The sequence below is a fragment of the Mauremys mutica genome, unplaced genomic scaffold (assembly GCF_020497125.1).
Source record: "Mauremys mutica isolate MM-2020 ecotype Southern unplaced genomic scaffold, ASM2049712v1 Super-Scaffold_100127, whole genome shotgun sequence".
NCBI classification, from domain to species: domain Eukaryota; kingdom Metazoa; phylum Chordata; order Testudines; family Geoemydidae; genus Mauremys; species Mauremys mutica.
Window position 1 is genome coordinate 1,039,987 of NW_025423275.1, and position 22,935 is coordinate 1,062,921.

General features: G+C 52.8%; 4 non-coding genes across 4 annotated transcripts; 3 read left to right on the plus strand and 1 right to left on the minus strand.

The window, feature by feature from the left end:
• Positions 1-6,014: 6,014 nt before the first annotated feature.
• Positions 6,015-6,096, plus strand: TRNAS-AGA. The gene has a single exon. It is a non-coding gene; the product is annotated as a tRNA-Ser (tRNA).
• A 1,538-nt stretch (positions 6,097-7,634) lies between these two features.
• Positions 7,635-7,707, plus strand: TRNAF-GAA. Its single transcript has one exon. It is a non-coding gene; the product is annotated as a tRNA-Phe (tRNA).
• Positions 7,708-9,349: 1,642 nt separating this feature from the next.
• TRNAQ-CUG lies at positions 9,350-9,421 on the plus strand. Its single transcript has one exon. It is a non-coding gene; the product is annotated as a tRNA-Gln (tRNA).
• Positions 9,422-17,995: 8,574 nt separating this feature from the next.
• Positions 17,996-18,077, minus strand: TRNAS-AGA. Its single transcript has one exon. It is a non-coding gene; the product is annotated as a tRNA-Ser (tRNA).
• Between the last annotated feature and the right edge of the window lie 4,858 nt (positions 18,078-22,935).

The window sequence follows — 22,935 nt, forward strand, 5'->3', positions numbered from 1 at the left end:
GAGGGGTGTGTGTGTGTGTGTGTGTGTGCGTTGCGGGGGAGTGCTCGGCAGTTCCCACTGTGGGAGGTCCACCCAAAAATGTGGGGCTGAAATAGTGCTCGGGCAGTGATCCCCACCAGTGACCTGGGCCATCCTTTGGGCTGTCTCTGGTGAGAATCCTCAGCCTCCCATCCTCAGTCTCTACCCTGATTGGCTGAGCAGGGGGTTATTGACAGGGAGGAGACTCAGGTCCTTGTTGTTCTCTTTGAAGACCAAGGAAATAAGTCATAACCAGTCATATGTTTGACAAATTTTCGCTGCATTAATGGTCTCTGAGCAGTTCATGATTCTCTCTAACTTTGCAGTTCTCCTAAAATACTTGCTGAATAATTACTGTGCAGTGTTGTTGGTCTGGAGCTCATTTGAGAACATTTTACTCAAGTCATTCAGTGTCTGAAATTCAAGATCCGATGGTTACTTTCAAAATCAGGGCTCTTGGGTCCTATTCCCAACTCTGCCACTGGCTGGCTGTGTGACCTAAGACAAGCCAATTCTCCTTTCTCAGGCTGAGCTTCTCCCTCTTTCAAGTAGGGATAATAATGATCCACTCCTACCTACCTCATGATGGGTGGAGGATGGGGGTCCACTGGAGAGTGTCACTAGGAGTAGAGCATAATATTAGGTGTCCTATCATGTTTACTCTGATCAGATTATGACATAATAGAATAGCTGAAATAGTCTATTTTATTTGTATTTTTTTATTTTGAAATTGTTAAGAGCAGCAACGACTTAGCTCAGACTGAAGCATCTTATCTAATGTTTGTGATCTAGGTGTCTCCTCTTTGTGTGTGACGAGACAATTTAAAACACTAACTAACAGGAGATGCTTTTGTTTTGCAACAAAATATTTTTGCAAAGAACTTTCATCCCACTTGTTTTGACTTCGAGAAACAAACTGGTTTAGTCTGAAGGGGATTTTCTGACAGAAATGGTTTCAATGAAATTTCCCCACCATCTCGATTCCTGGGCTCTATCCCTGCCTCTGGTTGGGTGGGTTGCTGTTTGTTAGAACAGGAGTCAGGACTGGTGGCTTCTCTTTCTGGCTCTGCCACTGCCTTGCTTTGTAGGCCCTTGGGTAGGTCACTTCTCTTCTCTGGACCTCAGGCTCCTCCCCATCTGTCCAATGGGAACAGGGACAATTCTCGAACTCTGGGCAGTCGTGAGCCTGAGTGAGATAAGGGGTGTTAAAGCCCTCTATGAAGGAGAAAGGGGAGTTTCACGGTGTTTAGCACCAAGGAATTCTAAAGTTTGCTCAGATGTCTAGTCTGTGGAAACAAGAAATGGTCGGGGCCAAACTTTTTAACCACTGCCTTTTTTAAAGCCCATTTAGGGATGTGAGTCCCTGTCTCTTAGGTACCTTTGTCAGCAGGAGAGAATAGGTTCCTGCCTCCATTACTGTGGCCTTAACAAACCAGGTGTTGTACCCCAGTTCTCATTTGAGATCCCTGAAAAAGTTCATCTTCCCATCCATGAACAGGACAGGACCTATCTTTAAAAGGGGAACAAAGAGACGCCTGGGCCTTACAGACTAGCTAGCCTCACTTCCACAGCTGGAGAGATACTGGAATAGATTCTCAGGCTGTGGCTACACTTGCACTTCAAAGCGCTGCCGCGGCAGCACTGCCACACCAGCGCTTTGAAGCGCTAAGTGTAGTCAAAGCGCCAGCGCTGGGAGAGAGCTCTCCCAGCGCTGTCCGTACCCCACCTCTTTGTGGGGAATAGCGTACAGCGCTGGGAGCCGCGCTCCCAGCGCTGGGGCTTTGATCACACTGGCGCTTTGCAGCGCCGCAATTTGCAGCGCTGGAGAGGGTGTTTTTTCACACCCTGCTCCAGCGCTGCAAATTTGTAAGTGTAGCCAAGCCCTCTAACACTCAGTTTGTCAGCAGCACCTACAGGACACTTTGGTTCTTAGGACAAGTGAGCATGGATTTGTCAAGAACAAATCATTCCAAACCAATCCTCTTTCCTTCTTCAGCAGGGTTCCAGGCCTAGTGGAGGTGGGTGAACAGTAGATGGGATCTATCTCGGTGTTACTAAGGCTTTTGACACAGTCCCATAGGACATTCTCACAAGCAAACGAGGGAAATGCGGTCTAGACGCAATCAGTTTCATGTGGGTGCAGAGCTGGTTGAAAGCCCAGACTCCAAGAGCCCTTTCTCCATTTCTGGCTGTCCAACGGAGAGGGTGAACCTAGTGGGTCCGGCAGGGATCAGTCCAGAGTCCGGTACTACACAATATTTTCATTACTGATTTGGAAAATGGAGTGGAGAGCATGCTTCTAAAATTTGCAACTGACACCAAGCACTTTGGAGCACACGATCGGAATTCAAAACACCCTTAACAAATTGCAGAATTGGTCTTCTTGAGCCAAACTCCATGGCTGGGCCCCTCTCTCTAGACTGGGCTGAAGTGAAACCCCAGAACCAAACCCTCCTCCTCCTGGGCAGTGCGCTCTGACCTTGAATGGTCAGATGCTGCTTAGCGCTGTCAGAGCAGCTTTGGCTGGGGGATTCTCCCAGCACTTTCCACTAGTGGGAAAGTATTAAATCCCAGCAATGGAACTCAGGAGTCCTGACTCCCAATCCCCTGGCCCAGTCACTGCAGTGGAGCACACTCCCTCTCAAAGGCAGGGGGAGCGGCCATGAGGGCTGCTTGTAATTGCCAGTTGTGGGAGGGAGTGTGCAGCAGTGGTTAGCGAAGGGGCCTGGAAAGAAGGACTGCTGGGTCCCATCCATCCTTCTGACACTTGGTGTGACCCTGAGCCAGTAGCTTCCCCTCCCCAGGCCTGTTTCTCATCAGTGGGGTTGGGGGCGCAGTCCCGACAGCCCAGGGGGGTTGGGAGGCTCCAGGAAGGTGTGTAAAGTGCTGGGATTTCAGGATCCTGGAGGCGCTGTCACCCCCGCACTAGGGTGATGTTCTGCACCCCCTGCTGCTGGCCAAGTTTCTGCTTTCCCTGGCAATGAGACAGACTCTTGTTTTCCCACCAGCCAATCGCCCAGTGTCATCACCCTGCCTGCTGGCTGGGCAGGGTAACTCCTCAGGTCACACCCCCCTCCAGCCTGCCTTGGGCTTGGAGAGTGAGGAGAAGGGTGAGGGATGACACTGAACATCCTCCATCCATCGCTCCGTCACCAGAGCAAGTGAGTGGCATTAGGGTTCCTCGGTGGCGTCCTCTGTCTGTCTGGGGGGAGGCAGAAAGAGGGGGAGAGACTCTCTCCCAAAGGAGATTGGATTTGCAAACAGCCCCCAGGAGCCCCTCACTCTCAGACCGGGGAGGGGCTTCTCCAGAGCCGTCTCCAGTGTGTTTGGCAAGGTCCCAGCAATGGGGCTTCCAGCCCTTCCCTTGTGGGAGACTGTTCCCCAGGCTGAGAGTCTCTGAGCTGGGCCAGACCCGGGGAGCTGCTGAGCATGGAAATCAATGGGAAACGAGGGGGCCCTGGCCTTGCTATGCCGAGGGACTTTGAAGTGGGGAATGGTTTCCCAGGAGAAGTCCGGATTCCTGGGTTTTGTTCCTTCTCTAGTCTGGGCGGGGAGGTCGGGGGGACTGTGAGTGTGTCCTGGGCTGGCAGGAGGGAGCTGCTTGTCCAAAGTGACCGATGGTCTTTGTGACTGACCCCAGTGCTCGAAAAGGACGAGACTCCCCGGTTCTTGCAGCCCCAGGGATGAGGAGGGGGAACGTTGAGGGGGAGCAGATCATGCAATGAACTCCTGCCAGTGTGTGTAGCCTGCACTCCCTGCACCCCTGTGGGGGGAGGAGGAGCTGCTCTGGCTGGGGCCGGGACGGGGAGGGACCAAACAGGCTGGTTAGTGAGAGGCTGCCCTGACCCCAGACTCACGCCCGCTCCCCGCTCGGTTCCAGGGTGTCCGGGCTCCTGAGGATGTTCAGGAAGAAGGCTCTGCAGGTGGCCCCAGAGCCTGAGGGAAGCAGCTGCCATCTTCCCCAGGAGCAGAGCGGCCCCTCCGTCCCCACTGGCGGGGAAGAAGCTCCCGGCCGGGCCAGGAGGTGGAAGTGCCCAGCCTTCTGGAAGAGGAAACCTGCTCCTGGCGCAGGTGCTGAGGTGGGAGAGGCACCGGCCAGGCCAAAATGGAGCTGGGCCAGGATGCGGCTGGGCAGGCAGGACCCAGCCCAAGAGTGGAATCGGGCAGGGTGGCTCTGGGGCTTGTTATGTGGGCAGCAGCGGCCCCAGGAGCCCAGCCCCCATTTCCAGCAGGAGGCATCACCCTGCCCGGGCAGTGGGGATCTTCCAGCCTTCCCAGGGCAGGAGGTGGAGGATCCTCTCCCAGCCCCAGCAGCTCGGCCCGCTCCCCATGGGACAGCAGCAGCGCCTGGGACTCGGACAGCAGCGAGGCCGACGGACGCTTCTGCTTTGTTCCAGGTGAGGAGCCAGGCTGGGCTCAGGGAGGGGCGAGGAGGGGGCTGTGAACACCCCGGGCCCAGGCCCTCGAGCAGTGCTATGGGGGCAGGTCCCCAGCTCAGGTGTCTGGCCTGAGCCATTGAATCCCAGTGACACTAGATGCTGCCACTGTAATCCTTGGTGCTCCATTGGGCAGGGGGTGGGAGGCACCTCCCAGGGAGTCCAGGACAGTGGGGGCGGGGTCTCTTTGCTATGGACTCCTGAAGGAGTTGGGGGCTGATGACACTGAGGCTACTTGGAATCAAATACATTTGAGATACAAGTACAGAGCCCATATTCATAACTTCAAATACAAAAATGGTCCACACATACAGCCAGCGTCATTATCACCAGCAAATCATAACCTTGTCCTAGACACCTCACACGCCAACCTTTGCATAGTATTTGCTGCACATATATAACAGTGGTGGCAGCAATGATCTCTACGGTCCCAGTTCATATTAATAACGTCACAGCAGGCTATAGAGAAGTGGGAGGGAGGCATCTTCCAGCCGGCCTGTCTCGTCCGTTTCTCCCTTGCCGCTTGGGCCGAGGTGGGAAGGGAGCGAAACGTGTCCGGCTGAAGGTTTTGCGCTCGGCCTTGAAGATTAAGCCCGACCCCCCGGCATGGCTAGGTCGGGGTTGTCCTGGGCTCTGTGGGGGGAGGGCTCAGCTGGGAGAAGGGGCAGACGAGGGGATTTTGTCTCTGATAGATAAGGGCTTTGTCAGCAGGAAGCTGTAGGTCACATGCTGGGGGTGACAGTGGGGTTTGAGCTGGGGTAGCAGCAGCAGAGGAGCAACATGTGTGTGTGGGGGGGGGATTCACTTGGTAAAAATGAACCTGCCAAGCTGCTCCCTCTGCTGGAGCAAAAGCCTCTCATTTATCTCCTCAACTCCCCTCCATGAAAATCTCCACCCCTCCCCCGGCGCTGAGAGACCCCCTCACTCCCATGGAGATTTGTAATTGTTCTGACTCTTCCTTGGCCTTGTCCAAAGAGTTTTTCCAGAAAAATGATCAAGGACATTTCAAATGAGAAAAACAAACCAAACCAGAGAAACCCCCACCACACCCAGTTTGGGTCTGAATTTTTCTACTGAAATTTGGAGACAATAAAACTCATCCCTCTGTTGGCCAGAAACCATAGCTAGACCTCCCCCGCTGTAGCTGTGACTGCTGCGACCGAACCACCAATGCGCTGACTCCTCTTGTGAGACATTTCTCTGCACAATACTGCTGCTAATCCAGTTACTGACTCCAGGAAACATTTTCCTTAGCCTGGCTCCGTGTGTCACTGGTTTCTCTAGCAAAGATCAGTCCCTGGCCCTGTGGTCCAGACATCCTCATTCACATCAAGCTTCAAGTTGAGAATCATTTCCCCTTCCCGCTCTGTGGGAGGGGAGACTTTTAAACGCGCTCTCTGTGCGACTGCACATGGCTAAGCAAAGAGAACAAACCCCAAATCCCCCCTGTGCTTTGGGAGCCAGGTTTGCGGTGGGAATTCTGTAGGTCAGATGACTTCGTGTCTGGACATCGTGATTCTTTATCAGTTTCTCTGACACTAGGGCAAGTTTGTGCTTGCAGTTGTGATGGCCGAGTGGTTAAGGCATTGGAGTAGAAATCCAATAGGGTTCCCCTGCGCAGGTTCAAATCCTGCTCACAGCGAGGCCTGTGTTTTAGCCAGTCTCCAACCTGGGCAATACCTCTGTACAACCCCCTGAGACACTCTCAATTCTCTCCCCACCCCAAAGAAATCTTGTTCTGCTCCTTTCATAGAGATCCCTGGGACACCCCCTCACACTGTGTCTCTGAGGGGTCAGGCAAACTCTCAGCGCCTGAAGCCTCTGCCACTCACCTGGTGCCCCATAGCCCTGCTTCTGCTCCTCTCTCTAGGGTGTGAAAGGAGCTGAGCCAGCGACTCCATGGGAGCTACGGGGCTGCAGAACCAACAGAGAAAAAATAGGTGCTCAGCGCCCACTGGCAGCCAGCTCCCCCCACACACACTAGAGACCTTGCTGACAAGCTCCTCCTCTTCCCCTTCAGCGCCTCCCACCTGCCAGTGATCAGCTGTTCAGTGGGGAGCAGGAGGGGCTGGGCAGGGAGGGGGAGGAGAAGGGACAGTAAGAGGTGGGGGAGGGAGAGGAATGGGGCAGGAAGGTGAAGGCCGGGAAGAGATGGGACAGGGGTGGGGGCTTGGGGGAAGGGGTGGAGTGGGGGCAGGGCCTGGTGCAGAAATGGGGAGATTTGTCCTGGGCCCTGCACCCCTCTAGGGCCGGCCCTGAAGGGAAGCACCGACTATCACAGTGACAATACAACTGACCAGCATTGCGGGGGAGGCTGAGGGAGATCCGCGCTCATCAGGTCTCTTCTCTCCCCCACGGTGAGCCAGACACTGCTCTCTCCTGGCTTTCACTCTAGCAGCTGGACGCCAAGGAGCCATTTCCCCACAGGAAGTGCATTGAGTGCCCCTGTGGTGCTGGGGGGGCTGGCGCTGCTGCCGCCTGTGGGGCTGGCAGGGGGGCTGATGTCTGCACAGACTCTCAGCTGGCAGGCCGGAGGGGGCACTTGGGACCTTACCAGACTGCTCAGTGAAGACAGGGGGTTGACAGACCAATACAGACGCTCTCCAGAGCAGGGAGCAGCATCCGCCCATGCAGCCAGGCAATGAGCATTTCCCACAGTCTGGAGCCGAGGGGGAGGTGGCAGCTGCTGTTCCAGCTGCTCGGGGACAGGCCCTGTCAGCCAACAGCCATTTCTTACTCCCCACAGCTAAGGGCGTCGGGTTCCTCCGGTGGGGGTGTGGAGCAGCCGTTCGTTTTCCTGTTCGCGCTCCTCTGCGGTGTGAAAATCGGGGAGGGGAGGCAGAAGCCCCACTTCCCTCCCGAAATGACGCCCAGTGGGGGAAGGCAGGACAACAGGGTGGGGCGGCAGGTGGTGGCCAGACTCTCACCGCCAGGGTCTAGTCTAGCTCAGGGTCCAGCTCAACTTCCTCCCCGCGCCACTGGCCCCCAGTCCCCTTCCACCACCAGGTCAACCCGGGCACTAGGGAAGGAACAGGGTGAGGCAGCAAGTCAAGCTGAGCAAGGCAGGCAAAAGCGAGTCTTGTCTTCATGGGCCGCTCACAATGACGTCCTTTTTGTGTGCAACTGCTGCAAAAATATCTCGGGCAGAGAAGCAACAGGCCAAAATATTGCCCTACAGCTGCCAAAGTAGCTCAGTTGGGAGAGCGTTAGACTGAAGATCTAAAGGTCCATGGTTCAATCCCAGGCTTTGGCAGGCCCTGTCGTCCCTCTTTGCACAGTGGTGGCTTGTTTTCTGGGAGCACAGTGGTCCCTGCACCCAAGGTGAGTCCCTGAGCTTGGGCTCTGCAGTAGGAAAAGATATTGTGGGCTGCGGCCCCTAATTGGCTGGCCTGACCTTTAACAATGAGGGACAGGAGCTGTCTCTCCTAAGTGAGTTATTGGTGGACCCAATATGGGAGGAAGAGAGTGCTAGAGGGGGTGCTGGGCAGTGACGGGCAGGTATAGAGGATAACAACTCTTCTGTGCAGCTGAGTGAGGGCAGTACCAGGGAAGGGGCATGTGTGAAAGTGGCCCTGTGGAAGGGATTTGGGGGCCCAGGAGGAGGCACTTGATGTTCAGTGTCTTGGAGCAGCTGGGCTTGGACATGGTGGGTGTTCAGGAAATGCACATTAACAACTCTAGGGTAGCTTGATGGGCAGAGGGTGATTGGAGGAAGGGCCCATCTCTCTGGTCCTCCAGGGAAGAATGATGGGGTTGGAGTCTTGTTCTTCACATTTGCAGTGCGAGTACAGAAGGGGCTGGAGCTCCAACCAGGGAGGGCATTACTGGTGGCTTTGTGCTCCATGGCACTGGTTATGGCTATATTAGTGTGTATGGTCCCTAGTTAAGGCATGAAAGGAAAGTTCTATGAAGGAACTGGCTCCCTTCTTCTAGACTGCACGGTGTTTGGTGTTGGGGGGGATTTCAATTGTTGCAGCCGGCCTGAGGACTGCTGGTCCTGTTTTCCCGACTGTCAGAGGAAACTCTTCTATGATGAGCACTACCTGGCGCAGGTCTATAGCGAGGTCGGCTTAGAGAACGTGTTTCTGCACAGTGGAACCAGTGGAGGGCAGGCGGTAGCCTCCTATTCCTCTGACCCGAGCTCACACCAGCCACAGAGGGGATACACCTTTCTGCGGGGACAGGCCAGGAGTCGCACTGACCGGATTTCCGTGAAGGAGAGCACGTTGACAGCCCAGTGCAGGGTGGTGCCAATGGACTGTTCGGATCACACAGCTCTCACCGTGTGCTCAATGTGGGCAATTCCCTGACCCAGGGCAGAGGATATTGGAAGCTGAACATCCAGAGCTTGCAAGATAAAGGAGCAGGGGGGCGATGCCTGGCGGTGTTGGCAGAACGGGAAAGCATCAGAGGGTTCTGTGGTTACCAGGGGGATTGGTGGGAGTCAGTGAGGGAGGAGTTGGCGGCTTTGTTCCGGCGGCTGGGGAAACACCACAACATTAAAGAAACCAACAGTGCAAAGTCCTGCAGTGTCACCTGTGGGATTTCCACAAGAGTATCCAGGCAGGGGAGCCAGTCAGCGCGTGACTGTATGATCGGATCAAGCGACAGCTGGCCGAGTTCCAGGAGATGAGGCTGCAGTTGGCTGATATGAGCGGGAGCACCGAGTGAAGGGAGGGGCGGCCTCCCCTGACATTTTTGCAGCCTGCAGGGAATGGAGACAAAGCAGGGGGATGCAGGGACTCAGGGCAGGACCCACAGATCCGGTAGTGCAGGACCACAGTCACTGGAGGAGGAGAGAGAGTCCCGTGAGAGGAAGCTGATGGTGGGAAGCAATAAGTGCAGAGTGCAAACCAGCCAAGAGTCACAGGGGTCTAGAAAATGAAATTGCAGCAGGTCCCATGGTGTAATGGGCAGCACTCAGGACTCTGAATCCTGGAATCTGAGTTCAAATCTCAGTGGGACCTCGTGGCGATAGGTTGCTTTGCTACAAAGCCCTGGAGCTCAATGTGTTTGGCTACCTTCTCTCAGGGTCAACTAGAGTGAGATTTTTCCCTTCTGCTGGGTGACTGATCCCCACTGGAGACAGGTCTTTGGTCTGGCTGGTTCAATGGGCTGGTGGCTATAGGTTGGGGTCCTAGAACTTAACAGTCTGGCTAGAGATTCCTGTGGATTGACCATATGGTTGTTTCTCACTGCTTCACCTGATGACCACAACTTTGGTCCCTGCAGTTGTCACACTCTTCCTCTTGCCCACACGACATTTAAAGGAAGGAGGGCCAGGGCCAGGCTTCATAGTCAGGGCTAGGCAGTAGGCAGGCAGAGTCCCAGGCTGGAGCCCAGCACCTCTCCTCCTCTGGGCACCTAGGACAGAGGCGGCTGGTGCTGACGGCTCCAAGGGAAGGCTTAAAAGCCACAGAGCAACCAAGGGCAGGGCAAGAGGAGGGGAGAACCATGCCTATGCGTGGCCAGCAGACAGCCACAAAGACAGCCTGCTCCCTGCTCCCTGGCATGGCAAACCCCCACTGAAGGCCACCCACAGACCAGCATTCGTTCTGCGGCCGGCCAGCATCACAAGGTGGTTGGAAAGCAGGTGGAGCCTCTGACCGTTCCCACTCAATGGGCACCTTTTGGCGGTGGGGCAGGAGACATTTCCCCCAAGAGGCTTTTTCCCAGCTGCTGAGAAGCACAGAAGTACCCGGTGGTTGCTCTTGCAGTGAAAGGGGTTAATACATTTAGGCAGCCTGGCTAGCTCAGCTGGCAGCACCTCTGGCTCTTACTCTGAAGGTTGAAGTTACAATTCCCTGTCTGGGTGCTTGGGGCTCCTCTTCAACAATACAACACACAATCTGCTTAAGCCCCCACCTAGTAACCTGGGGAAACTAACTGTTATATTCTTGGGGGCAGCCGGTTTAGGAAGAAATCACTTGAGGCCAGACAGCAGACAGCTAACAAAACCACCATTTTATTTACAGATACAGAGAGCTCACTCAGCCGGTTGAAACCGGCTGAGCTATCCCTTAATAGTCTAACTCAGTTGCCATAGTAACAAAACCCATGACAACCAAATACACAACATATTCCTCTCCCCCTAATAAGAACATCCCCTAAATAAAACACACACTAAACTAGAGAAGGAGGGTAGACTGCCTCCATTCCCGGCTAAACCCTGGGGATTATTTTGCCCCATAACCGTGGGTTCGCCCTAACTAAAGATCCAGCCGATGAGGAGGCCTTCTGTCTCTAGGTGGATTACGGCGAACTTCTGGTGTTGTTGCACCCGAAAGTACTAGGGGCTCACGGTCCGCAGCACGAATATGTGAGGAGGTGGTATCAGTTCGTGCTGGGCAAAGGGGTATCTCAGCTGCCGGCAGTAATGGAGGAGAACAGTCAGGAACAGGTGACTCATGATTCGGTGACTCACCAGGAGGGGTGAAGTCAGACCCCTCAACTGCAGATAGGTCCTGAAGACTGGCATGACCTGGCAACAGCTGATCTACATGTCGCCGCCAGGTAAGATTCTCTGCAGTCCGGACTGTATAGGAAACAGGTCCTGTTTGAGTGATGACGGTGGCCGGGACCCATTTAGCTCTGGAAGTATAATTCCGAGCCAAAACTGGCTGCCCTGGGCTAAAGGTTCGATCTTTTGCTCTGGGTGCCCGTCTGATGACTTGATATTGCTGCTGATGTTGCACAGTTTGTCTGGGTTCAGAAGGTTTCAGCAGATCAAAGCAAGTGCGCAGCTGTCGTCCCATCATTAGAAAGGCTGGGGAAGCCTGGGTCGTAGCATGAGGTGTGTTTCTATAGGAAAGTAAGAAGGTATCCAGACGCTTTTGAATGGAGTGTTGTCCCTTTACTGATTTCAAAGCGTTTTTCATTGTCTGCACAAATCTTTCAGCTAATCCGTTGGTGGACGGATGATATGGTGCTGACGTGATGTGGTGTATCCCATTTGCCTTCATAAAATTTTGAAACTCCTGAGAGACGAACTGCGGTCCGTTGTCGCTCACAAGTTGTTCTGGCAGACCAAAACAACTAAAGAGTCCTCGTAGTTTTTGGATAGTACTCTCTGCAGTAGTCGACTGCATTATAGAGACTTCTGGCAATTTAGAATGGGCATCTACTGCCACCAAGAACATGCTTCCTTCAAGGGGGCCAGCAAAGTCAACGTGAATACGTTGCCACGGGTTTTCAGGCCAGTCCCATGGGTGTAGGGGTGCCCACTGGGGTGCATTTCTTACACCCTGACATGACATACAAGCTTTTGCCTTCTCTTCAATAGCACAGTCCAATCTAGGCCACCAAAAATAGCTTCGTGCAATTTCCTTCATGCACACTATTCCACAGTGACCGGAATGTAGCTGTTCTAACATCTGTGATCTCAGGGGTGGTGGAATAATGACACGCCTCCCCCACAACAAACAACCAGATTGGACCGATAACTCCGTCCGCCTGGACATGTAGGGAACAAGGTCGGGTGAGACCGGAGAGGTTTGTCGAGATTTTCCATGCATCACCAGGTCCATAACTTGGGATAATACTGGGTCAACGCGGGTTGCCTTCTTTATCTGAGTAGCAGTGATGGGTGTATTCTCTACCTGTTCAAAGTAGAAGATTTCCTTTTGGGCACTATCTTGATGTTTGACCGGTAAAGGCAACCTTGAGAGGCCATCTGCATTGCCGTGCAGAGTGGATTTCCGATATTTGATCTCATATGTGTGTGCAGAAAGTATCAATGCCCAACGTTGCATACGACTAGCAGCTAATGGGGGAATGCCTGTGTAGGGTCCAAAAATTGATGTCAGAGGTCGATGGTCTGTAAGAAGAGTAAACTTTTGCCCAAACAGGTACTGATGAAACTTCCTAATTCCAAAAACAATTCCTAATGCCTCACGTTCAATTTGGGCGTAGTTAGTTTCTGCTTTGCTTAGAGTGCGTGAAGCAAAAGCAATAGGTCTTTCTTCTCCCGAAGGCATAATGTGTGACACGACCGCTCCCACTCCATAAGGGGAAGCATCGCAGGCCAATTGCAGGGGTAAGGATGGATCAAAGTGTGTTAAAACTTCAGAATTTAACAATGCATCCTTAGCTTTGTTAAATGCAACATCACAGGCTTCAGTCCACTTCCAGGCCTTGTTCTGCCCAAGGAGCTCATGAAGTGGTTTTAGCAGTGTGGCTAACTGTGAGATGAACTTCCCATAATAGTTCAGTAGTCCTAGAAATGAGCACAGCTGGCTTACATTTCGAGGTGGGGGAGCCTCCACAATAGCTTTAACTTTTGCAGGGGCCTTATGAAGACCTGCAGAATCGATGATGTGTCCCAAATATTCAACAGAGGGCTTGAAGAATTCACACTTGTCTTTGCGAACTCGTAGGCCATACTCTTCCAGTCTTTGTAGGGTAGCCTCTAAATTCTTTAAGTGATCCTCTTCATTTCTTCCAGTGACCAGGATATCATCCAGATAGCACTGAACTCCTGACAAGCCACACAAGATCTGGTCCATAGCCCTCTGGAACAGGGCGGAAGCTGATGTGATTCCGAAGGGTAGGCGACAGTATCGATAAAGCCCCTTATGAGTCACAATAGTCAACAGCTCTTGGGACTTTTCATCGACGTGCATCTGTAAATATGCTTGACTCAGATCAATCTTACTGAACTTTTGTCCCCCAGCCAGGCCTGCGAAGAGGTCATCGATGCGGGGAAGCGGGTATTGCTCTGCACACAACACTGGGTTGACAGTGACTTTAAAATTACCGCAAATCCGGAGAGAGCCATCTTTCTTCACTATTGGAACGATAGAGTGGCCCATGAGCTATGGGTAACTGGTACTAGGACTCCATTGGTGACCAGGCGCTCCAGGTCTGCTTCAACTTTTGGCCTGATGGCATATGGCACAGTTCGGGCTTTCAGATATTTTGGTGGACTGCCAGGTTTAATGTTCAATGTCACAGTGATTCCCTTCATACTTCCCAAATCATCTCCAAAAACAGCAGCATGTTTCCTTAGTATAGGGGTTAGATTGGTTTCTTCTTTAGTCATCCGGTGCACTTCTGCCCAGTTCAGCTGAATCTTCCCAAGCCAAGACCTACCCATTAAGGCTGGGTAGTCACCTCTCACCACAAACAGTGGCAATTTAGCCGCCTGTCCATTGAGCTCCACCTTAACATCAATAGTGCCCAACATGGGCACAGCTTCACCTGTATACGTCTTCAGAACAGTTTTTGTTGCCTTAAGCGGAAGATGCTGTAGCTTTTCCTTATACACAGTCTCAGGAACCAGCGACACAGCTGCACCGGTGTCTAGTTCCATGCGTATAGGTTTGCCCTCCAATAAGGGGGTTACCCAGTATTCATGTGAGCCCGCTGCCAAAGACAAAACATGCAGTGGCACTTCCTCTTGTGAGGAGGTGTCACCTTGATCATCCTGGGTCTGCTCTAGGGTATGCAAGGTTCCTCTTTTTGTCGGCCAGACCACAGGCCTCTTTTTCTTTTGTTTACAGGCATACTCAATGTGTCCCTTTTTGCCACAGTGTCGACACACCAGGTCCTTACACCAGCATTCTGATGCCTGGTGACCCAGCTTACCACAGCGGTAACATTCTTGACTCTGCACAGTTTTGTGGGTCAGTTCTTGTGACACTTTTTGCACCCTAGGGGATGCACCGATGTATTGTGCCTCCCTTGTAGCCAGTTCCATGGAGACAGCAATATCAACAGCCTTCTGTAATGTAAGCTGAGCCTCTGTCAGTAGGCGCTTCCGTATAGCTTCACTGCAGAGGCCACACACTAACCTGTCACACAGGGCATCATTTAACATCTCTTTAAATTCACAGTGTTCTGCTAGCTTTTTTAAAATGGCTACAAATTGTACAACTGTTTCATCTTCCTTTTGGTCTCTTTTGTGGAACCTATATCTTTCAGCAATTACCAGTGGTTTTGGGGAAAAATGGGACCCCAGGATTTCCACAATGTCACTGTAAGATTTAGTTGCTGGCTTAACAGGGTGTAGTAAGCTGTGTAGCAGGGAGTAGGTTTTAGCCCCTACAACACTTAAGAATATTGGCACCTTCTTCGCTTCTGTAATGTCATTTGCAATAAAAAAAAGCTCAAAACGCTCAGTATACACATGCCACTGCTCTATATTCTCATCAAAACGTTCCAGAGGCCTGGTCAGAGTAGCCATGATTTTGGTTTCACTTTCACAGTCAGTGCAAACAAGCAGCTTTTTTGTTTGTTTGTTCTTTACCTTAACTTCTACTTCCTTCTGTTACTGGAGCAGCACCGGAGTCTCACCCTCGTCGCCACTTGTTATATCCTTGGGGGCAGCCGGTTTAGGAAGAAATCACTTGAGGCCAGACAGCAGACAGCTAACAAAACCACCATTTTATTTACAGATACAGAGAGCTCACTCAGCCGGTTGAAACCGGCTGAGCTATCCCTTAATAGTCTAACTCAGTTGCCATAGTAACAAAACCCATGACAACCCAAATACACAACACTAACCCTGGCCACTGGGTGCCTCTAAGAGGCGATACTTTCCCCACTCACAACCACTGAGTGTAGAAAAGAAACTTTAATAACAAGGAGGAAAATCACCTTGTATTAACTTGGGAAAACACCACAATTAGGATTCATCACACAACAATATGAGCAAAACACCCACCCACAGCGCGCTGGGCAGTGGCCTTTTGCCTCGGGCTCTTAAATCCAGACACCAGAAGCTCTTTGGATGTGCCCCTCCCTTCACTGCACCTCACCCACAGCTGCTGTCCTCGGTCAATGAAAACTCAGTGTTCACCTCTCACCTCCCGGGGGGAAAGCCCCTTTCTCCCTCCGCTGTCTGGCCACATTGCCGGCCACTTGCCGTTCCCCCCTGTCACCGCCCTGCTGGCCACCCTCTCGCCTCTGGGATGTCTTGTGGTCCCACCAGGAGCGGGACAGGCTCCCTAAAAGCAGGGCCGCCCAGAGGATTCGGGGGCCTGCGGCAAAACATGGGAGCGGATATAAAAAAGGCGACACCCGCTGCGGTGCTTGTACTCACTGGGCGGCGTCCGAGTCTTCAGTGGCGGCGGGTCCTTGACTCGCGCTGCGTCTTCGGCAGCACTGAAGGACCCGCCACTGAAGTGTCGCCGAAGACCCGGACCGCTGCCCGGTGAGTAAAAATTAAAAAGGCGCCTCTTGCCAGGGAAGGGATTCTTGGCCAGGGCTTGCGGGGCCCCTGTGGGGGCCAGGGCAAATAGCCCCACTTGCCCCCCCCCGGGCAGCCCTGCCTAAAAGTAGCGGCCACCAGAGCCTGAACAGTAGCCCCACCCCTTCCACTCAAGGCCAGGTCCCTGCCCTCCCAGCTCCCCAAGGCCCCGCTCCTACGCTGCCTCTTCCCCCAAGGCCCCTCCTCCCCCTCACTGCTCTCCGTCCCCTCACTCGCCCTTACGGTCATTACAAAGTGGCAAGGCAGAGCCCTCCCATTTTTAAAAGCCCTGGGGTGTTGTTCTCCCCTGTTCAGGCACCCCTGGGGCCCTGCACTTCACACAGCTCTCCCTGATTTCAGCTGTTAGTGAGGGAGCCTCACTGCTAGCGCAGACTGGGCAGTTTCTTGCATGAGAGACACTGTCCCAAAGCAGGACTAATGCTTAGAGCTGGTTATCAGCGATTTCAGATCTGTTGGTGTATAGCAAGACTCTCCATTGAGTCTTAACCAGCTCTGTTATTACACAGGGAAGAACAAAAGGGTGAAATGGGGCCTGGAACCCTTAAGAAGAATCCACCCCACCAAGTACAACACTTGTCGCTACCTGCTCTCAGCTCCACTGAGAATGTTTTGGGGTCACTCCTTGCCTGTATCAACCTAGGGGTTTTGGCGCAATTGGTTAGCAGTGCTGAGAGGAGCTATGCTGAGGTTGTGAGTTCAAACCACACCTAGAGCACTGGTTTTCATTAGCCAAATGGCTTCACCCCCTCATTTGGCCCTGTGGAATGTAGAATTCCAGCCCAGGGTCACTGAGAAGGGGAGGGAGTGGGAAATGGCCCCTTCAATTATTACCTCCTCTCCAGAGCACAGGTCAGAATCTACAATCCTTTCTCCCCCACAGCCCCTGTGCCAGGATCCCTCAAGCAGAGCCTGGAGTCCTGCCCGTGGCATCTGTGCTACTGATAAACACTAAATGACAGGCACAAAACACTCAAATCCTGCCTGGTGCGGGGAGCCAGGTTTGCTCTTCAAATTCTGTCGTTGGTACATTTCCAGGTCTGGGAATGTCCCACAACAGCATTGAATGGGAAGCTGCCTGCAGAACAGTGACACTGCACAGAGCTCCTGTGGAGGAGGGGTGGGAATTAGTAACATTTTGAGGATCGTTTGGGAAATGAGCCTTTGCTGACAAGGTTTGTCTCTGTTCATATTTCATCTTCAGGTGTTATGTTGAGGGATCTTTAGTATATGTTTGGGAGGTTAATAACTATCTCCTCAACTTTATTTACTCAACTTAAAAATTGGTGTCACTTGATTTTTGCATCTCCCTGTGACAATACAACTGACACGTGTGGCTTTCTACAGGGGGTCATGATGTTAAAGTCGGGGAATTCAGTCTCTGTACTTCTGGGGGGGAGTGTTGCTTTTTTACAGCTGCCTCACGGCCAGGCACACCGGGCTGTTACCTGCACCCACTGTCCTTGCCAGGGGCCCCTGCTGAACCCAGGGGGCTGCACTGCCGTGCTGGGGTGACTCTGCAGGTGGAAAAGCTGCTGTGGAGCAATGTAGAGCAGGTGCAGGAAGGAGACGGGGTCACTATTCACATTCTGAACTGCACAATTTTCCAAATTTGGGACTAGATTCATAGATTCATAGACTTAAGGTCAGAAGGGACCATTATGATCATCTAGTCTGACCTCCTGCACAATGCAGGCCACAGAATCTCATCCACCCACTCCTGTAACAAACCCCTAAGCTATGTCTGAGTTATTGAAGTCCTCAAATCGTGGCTTAAAGACCTCAAGGTGCAGGGAATCCTCCAGCAAGTGACCCGTGCCCCATGCTGCAGAGGAAGGCGAATGTCCGAGAACAAGTCTAAGGGGAAGGTGAACGCAGAGCAATGACACTGGAGATGCCCAGACCTCCAGTGGGGGCAGTGTGGAAATTAATAATGGGAAGATCATTTGTGAAATTAGCCATCACTGACAAGATTTGTCTCTCTTCCTATTTCATGCTGTGGTGTCAGAGGAATCAGTACAGATTTTTACTATATTAATTAAACACTTAATTTTATTTACCCAATCCAAAAACTTAATGTCACTTATTTTTTCTCTCTCCTAGCAAGACCTAAGCCCTGGTTAGATAGTGCTAAAGAAAAGGAAGAATTGTTCTGTCCATGTAGCTATTACAGGGATGGGAAAACCCCTCTAGTCACTGTTTACTCCAAAGTGCTATAGCAGTGCCACAGCAGCATTTTAAGCATAGACAGAGTGAAAGTAGATCTGGCTCCAGTTTGCACTGTGGATGCTCAGGTACTAAAGCTACAATAATAACAACAACAGCACAGTGCTTGCGTAGTTGGCAGGATTTGAACCTGCATAGGGAGACCCCAGTGGATTTCTAGCCCATCACCTTAACCACTCGGCCACAACTACTTGACAGACACCCCCCTTCACTACATGATGATTCTGTTGTCACTGAATTGTCACTTCAAATTGTTTGCTCAGACCAGCTTCCCCAGCACACTCACGGCTGCATTAGTGAAAGTGTATCTTGGGCTGAACAGCGAGAATTCCTGCTCATTTCCATTCCGCTTGGAGCATGATTAGAGTGTGTTTGTGTGAACGACATTGTTGTAGATTGTTGTTCATTCCCCACTCTGACAATTCAGACAGTCCCTTTCCTAGTCAAATCTCCAGCACATCGTTCCAATAACAGGGGGCAGGATTTCTCTGGGGCACTGAGGGCTGGTGCATGAACTCAGCCTTGCATTCCACCCTTGATGTTTCATGGACTAACAGCAGCAGCAGAAAGAAAGAGACGAGCCAATATCTCCCTGGCAGGGATGCAGGTGCCACGACCCCTCTGTCTGACCATCGTCATTGCAGGAGAGAAGGGTTCTCTGGAATCGAATGCCCTGGCTCAGACCAGAGACACACAGAGGTTTCGCTGTTCATGGATCTGTGCAAAGGAAATTTTGTCTCTGTGTGAAACTGAGGTCAGAAATGAAACGTCCACATGGTGGCCCGATGCTCTAGGGAATGTGGGTGAAGGACTCGGGCTGAGAAATGATTTAACAGGAGTTTGTTTCAATGTATTGCCCTGATTAAAATCTATGGCTAAAAGGCAGCCACTGTTGTTAGTACTTGTACCTGTGTTGGGACACCCCAGTGGGTGTCAAGTCCATTGCCTTCACCAGGGGCAGTCGATTATTTTATCAGGGTACAAATTTCTTGGCCAAGGTATAGTCAAGGTCTAGACTCCAGAGAAAACAATACACTGCTGATAAGTAGAAGTACATCAAAAGATTTTGCAGCCACCATGGGCATAACTATGATGTGTCGTGTTTCACTCTTTATACCTGGTGCCACCTCCTTTCCGTTTAGCCTTGTAGTTGACTAAGGGCAAAACTGAACATCTCCTCAGATACCAGGGAGTGTTTATGTTCATTCCTGCGAACTACACAGGGGTTTGATGTTGCTGCTTTCAGACCTCCGGCTCTGCCGGGATAAGGAACAATTTAGTCTGTCACTGAACTGAAGGAGGAAGATCAGGTTTTGACAGGGAGAGGGATGCCTCCTCTTAAAGGTGTTTGTCTGGCTGGCAGTCCTGGTTCCCAGGTCTCGCCCATGGGGCTCCAGCAGTTTTGGGACCGAGTCACTCCCTTGGCCCCACCTGCCACCCTCAGGGGCCCCGTCAGTGCAGCGGAGCTGAGCAGCATCTGCCTGCTCACTCCAGTGGCTGCCGGCCCCTCCGCATGGCAGGGCAGGGTGGGGCTGTGCCTCCGTGCGCTGCCCCCGCCCCGAGCCCCTGCAGCCAATGGGACACTGTGGGGGTGATGCCTGGGGGCAGCAGCACATGGAGGCCCCCCAGCCCACCCCACCTTGGAGCCCCAGGTAAGCGCCACGCTCCTGACTCCCTCCCAGAGCCTGCACCGCCCTCCACACACACCTGTCCCCAACTCCCTCCGACAGCCTATGCCCTCTCCCTCCACACACCCCCTCCCGCCTGCCCCAATCTCCCTCCCAGAGCCTGCACCCCCACCCCTCCTCCTGTTCCCCCTGCCCCAGCCCAGAGCCTGCACCCAGCACCCAAACTCCATCCCAGAGCCATAACAAGGAATTTTTGTGCCCGAGGCAAGGGCCAGCTCCAGGCTCTTTGGCAGCAGGTCCCTCAGTCCCTGTTGGAGGGAAGGACCTGCCGCCCAATTGCCGCCGCTGCTTCATTCATCCTTCGGCGGCAATTTGGCAGCGGGTCCCTGAGTCCCTCTCGGAGAGAAGGACCCACTGACGAATTGCTGCCGAAGAAGCGGCGGCGGTAGAGCTTCTGCTGAAGCGCCCCTGATCGGGTTAGAGCTGCGCCCCTCCACTTTGCGCGCCCGAGGCAAGTGCCTCACTCGCCTCGCCCCTGTTACAGCGCTGCAAACTCCATCCCAGAGCCTGCACCCCAGAACCCCTCCCCCACCCAAACTCCCTCCCAGAGACCAGCCTCTCACCCCTTCTGCCCTGAAACTCCCCCCAGAGCCTGCACCCCTCCTGCACCCCAATCCCCAGCCCCAACCCAGGGCCTGCACCCTAGACCTCCTCCCCCCACCCAAACTCCCTCCCAGAGCCTTAGGCAGCTGAGGGGCAGAGTTTTGGGGGGCAGGTTCTGGGCAGTATGAGTGACATTATTGGCCCACTGGGAGGACTGGAGGACTGGCACTGGCCCTAAGGTAAATTGAGGCTGAGACCCTGCTTTAAGGGATTGGAGCAACGCTGGAGAGACTGACGGGCAGGGAGCTGGGGAGCTGTGTGTGCTCCAAGGAGAGTTGTTGTTGTGCTCTGGTGACACAGAGCGGGGGTGGGGAGTTTGTAAACTGTGGTGTTTGTATAGAAGAGAGAAAGTTCACTAACCCCCAGGTTAAAAACTGTTCCTGCTCTGGGTTATACATGACACTCTCTGTTGGGAGGGTAGGTCAGTGGGTGACTGTTTCCCGGTAGGGTGATGGGTTCCTAGTTCCAATCCAAGTGATTCCCTTTAAAAACTTTTTCGAATGAAAATCAATTTCCAGACCCATCTCCAGTATGTTCAGGAGTTCGCTGAATGGGGGCAGGGGGCTTGAAATGAATTTAAACACCCAGCATTTTCCTATGCAAATGAATAAAGACCTAGCAGAGCTGTCCAGCAGCTGAAATCAGTTCCAGTCCTCGGCGTTTCTAAGAGGGACACTCGGTAGCTGAGGCATGTGGGACACCTCTGTGGTGAGGACAGGTGAAAAAATGCTGGATTCAATGAAAGCTGAGCCCATAGGAGGGGAAGGTGAACGGCGGCACCACACAGGGTCATAACACTCAGACACGGGGCTTCACTGTCACTGCCCCTGTGTTTTCCATTATTTCTATCCTAAGGAACACACCCTCCCCCTCCCCCTCCCCCTCCCCCTCCCCCACACACTGTCACACAGAACCTTCTCCCCTTGAGCCCCATCCCACCCCTCCCCCTCTCCCCCACACACGCCATGGGACCCAGCCTCTCGGTGACTCACCCAGATGGGGGCTTGTCTCTGCATCTCCCCAACAGGGGAGCAGAGAGCCGAAGGGGCCACAGGAGACCAATGGAGCTAGGCAGGGATAGAAAAGACTTCCCTTCCCTTCCCTTCCCCTCCCTTCCCTAGAGTCCTGTTAATCTCACCCAAGAGACATTCCAGCTCCGGGTTGGCTCAAAGCACCAACCTTCCCCTGAGCAACAGAAGGGGGAACCAGCTCTATCACACAGAAGGAGGCTCCCCATCTCTGCTGCTGCCATCCTGCAGCCTTTAATATGGATTTGTTTTAGCTAATGCAACCCCTGACCCCTCTAATCCATCCATGAAATACAGATACAAACTCCTACACGTGGGCTCCAGTGGTGCAATGGGTTAGTGCCCAGTGCTTGTGGAGCATTGCTGAGTGGGCTGAAGTTGTGAGGTCAAACCTCCCCTAAAGCACTAATTTTCTTTAAGCAAATGGCTTCTGCCAATCATTTTGCCCTGCAGAAAATACAATTGCAGCTCAGAAGACACCGGGGTCCCCTTGCTTTACAGAGAGCAGGGCAGATTCCACAGATCTCCCAGGCTCTGCTCTCCACCAGCCGCCTGTGTCAGGAGGGGTCAGGCAGAGCCCAGAGCACTGCCCCCGACTCCCCCTCAGTCTTTGCTCCCCAAACCACCTGTGTGCTCACCCTCTTCGCTGTGAGACTCAAACCCTGCCTGGCTTTCTGTATGTCGGTGTGGTTTTTGTCTGTCTCATTGATGTGCATGTGGGTCCTGTGTGATTTTGGTGGATGCCTTGCATAGTTTTGTGTGCGTGGGTGTGTGTATGATTTTTGCATGAATATTGTTTTTTGCTTAGTATTCTTTTGTTATGTGGGTTTTGTGCTTTCTTCTTGTGGGCTTTTGCTGTACTTTTTGGTGTGGATTTGTTCTTTCTATGTTTTGTGTGGCTTTCCCTTATGTGTGTATGGCTCTGTGTGCTGTTTGGTTTTTGTTTATGTCTGTGTGGGCCTGTGCAGTCTGGGATGTTCTCTTTCTCTCTGTTTGTATCTTCATGTGTAAATTCACTGGAACTTTTCAAAATCTCCACAACTTTGCCTATTTTCACCAGGAATTTTTCTCCATTAACAAATTCTCACTTGTTCCCTACCACTTGGTAGCCATTGTCCCAGGGGACTGTCAGTCTCCGGGTCCTGATTTCCCACTGACCCTTCCCCCTTCTATTGGGACTGGGAACTAGCCAACCAAAAACTCCACTAAGTTTTAGTAAAGGGCCAACAGTCCCTTACATGAGCCAGCCCTGTGAGGGTCACCAATGTGCAGAGAAGGCAGCACAAGCTGCTCTCATGGTGTAATACACAGGGCTCTGAATCCTGCAATCTGAGTTCAAATCTCAGTGGGATCTTGTGTTAGCTGGTGGTAAAGGTCTGGTGCTCAAAGTGCTTTCCTGTTTCCAGCTATAGAAGAGTGAGTCATTTCCCTCCTGCTGGGTGACTCCTCCCCACTGGAGCCAGGTCTTTGGTGGGGTGTAGAAGTGGCTGTGGTTAGGATTCTCACTGCTTCACCTGATGCCCACAAGTTTGGTGCTTGTGGCCACACTTTTCCTCTTGCCCACATGGCACTTGAACAAAGCGGTGCCAGGGCCAGGCTTGCTAGGCAGGAGGGAGGCAGAGTCCCAGGCTGGAGCCCAGCACCTCTCCTCCTCTGGGCACCTAGAGCAGAGGCGGCTGGTGCTGACAGCTCCAAGGGAAGGCTTAAAAGCCACAGAGCAACCGAGGGCA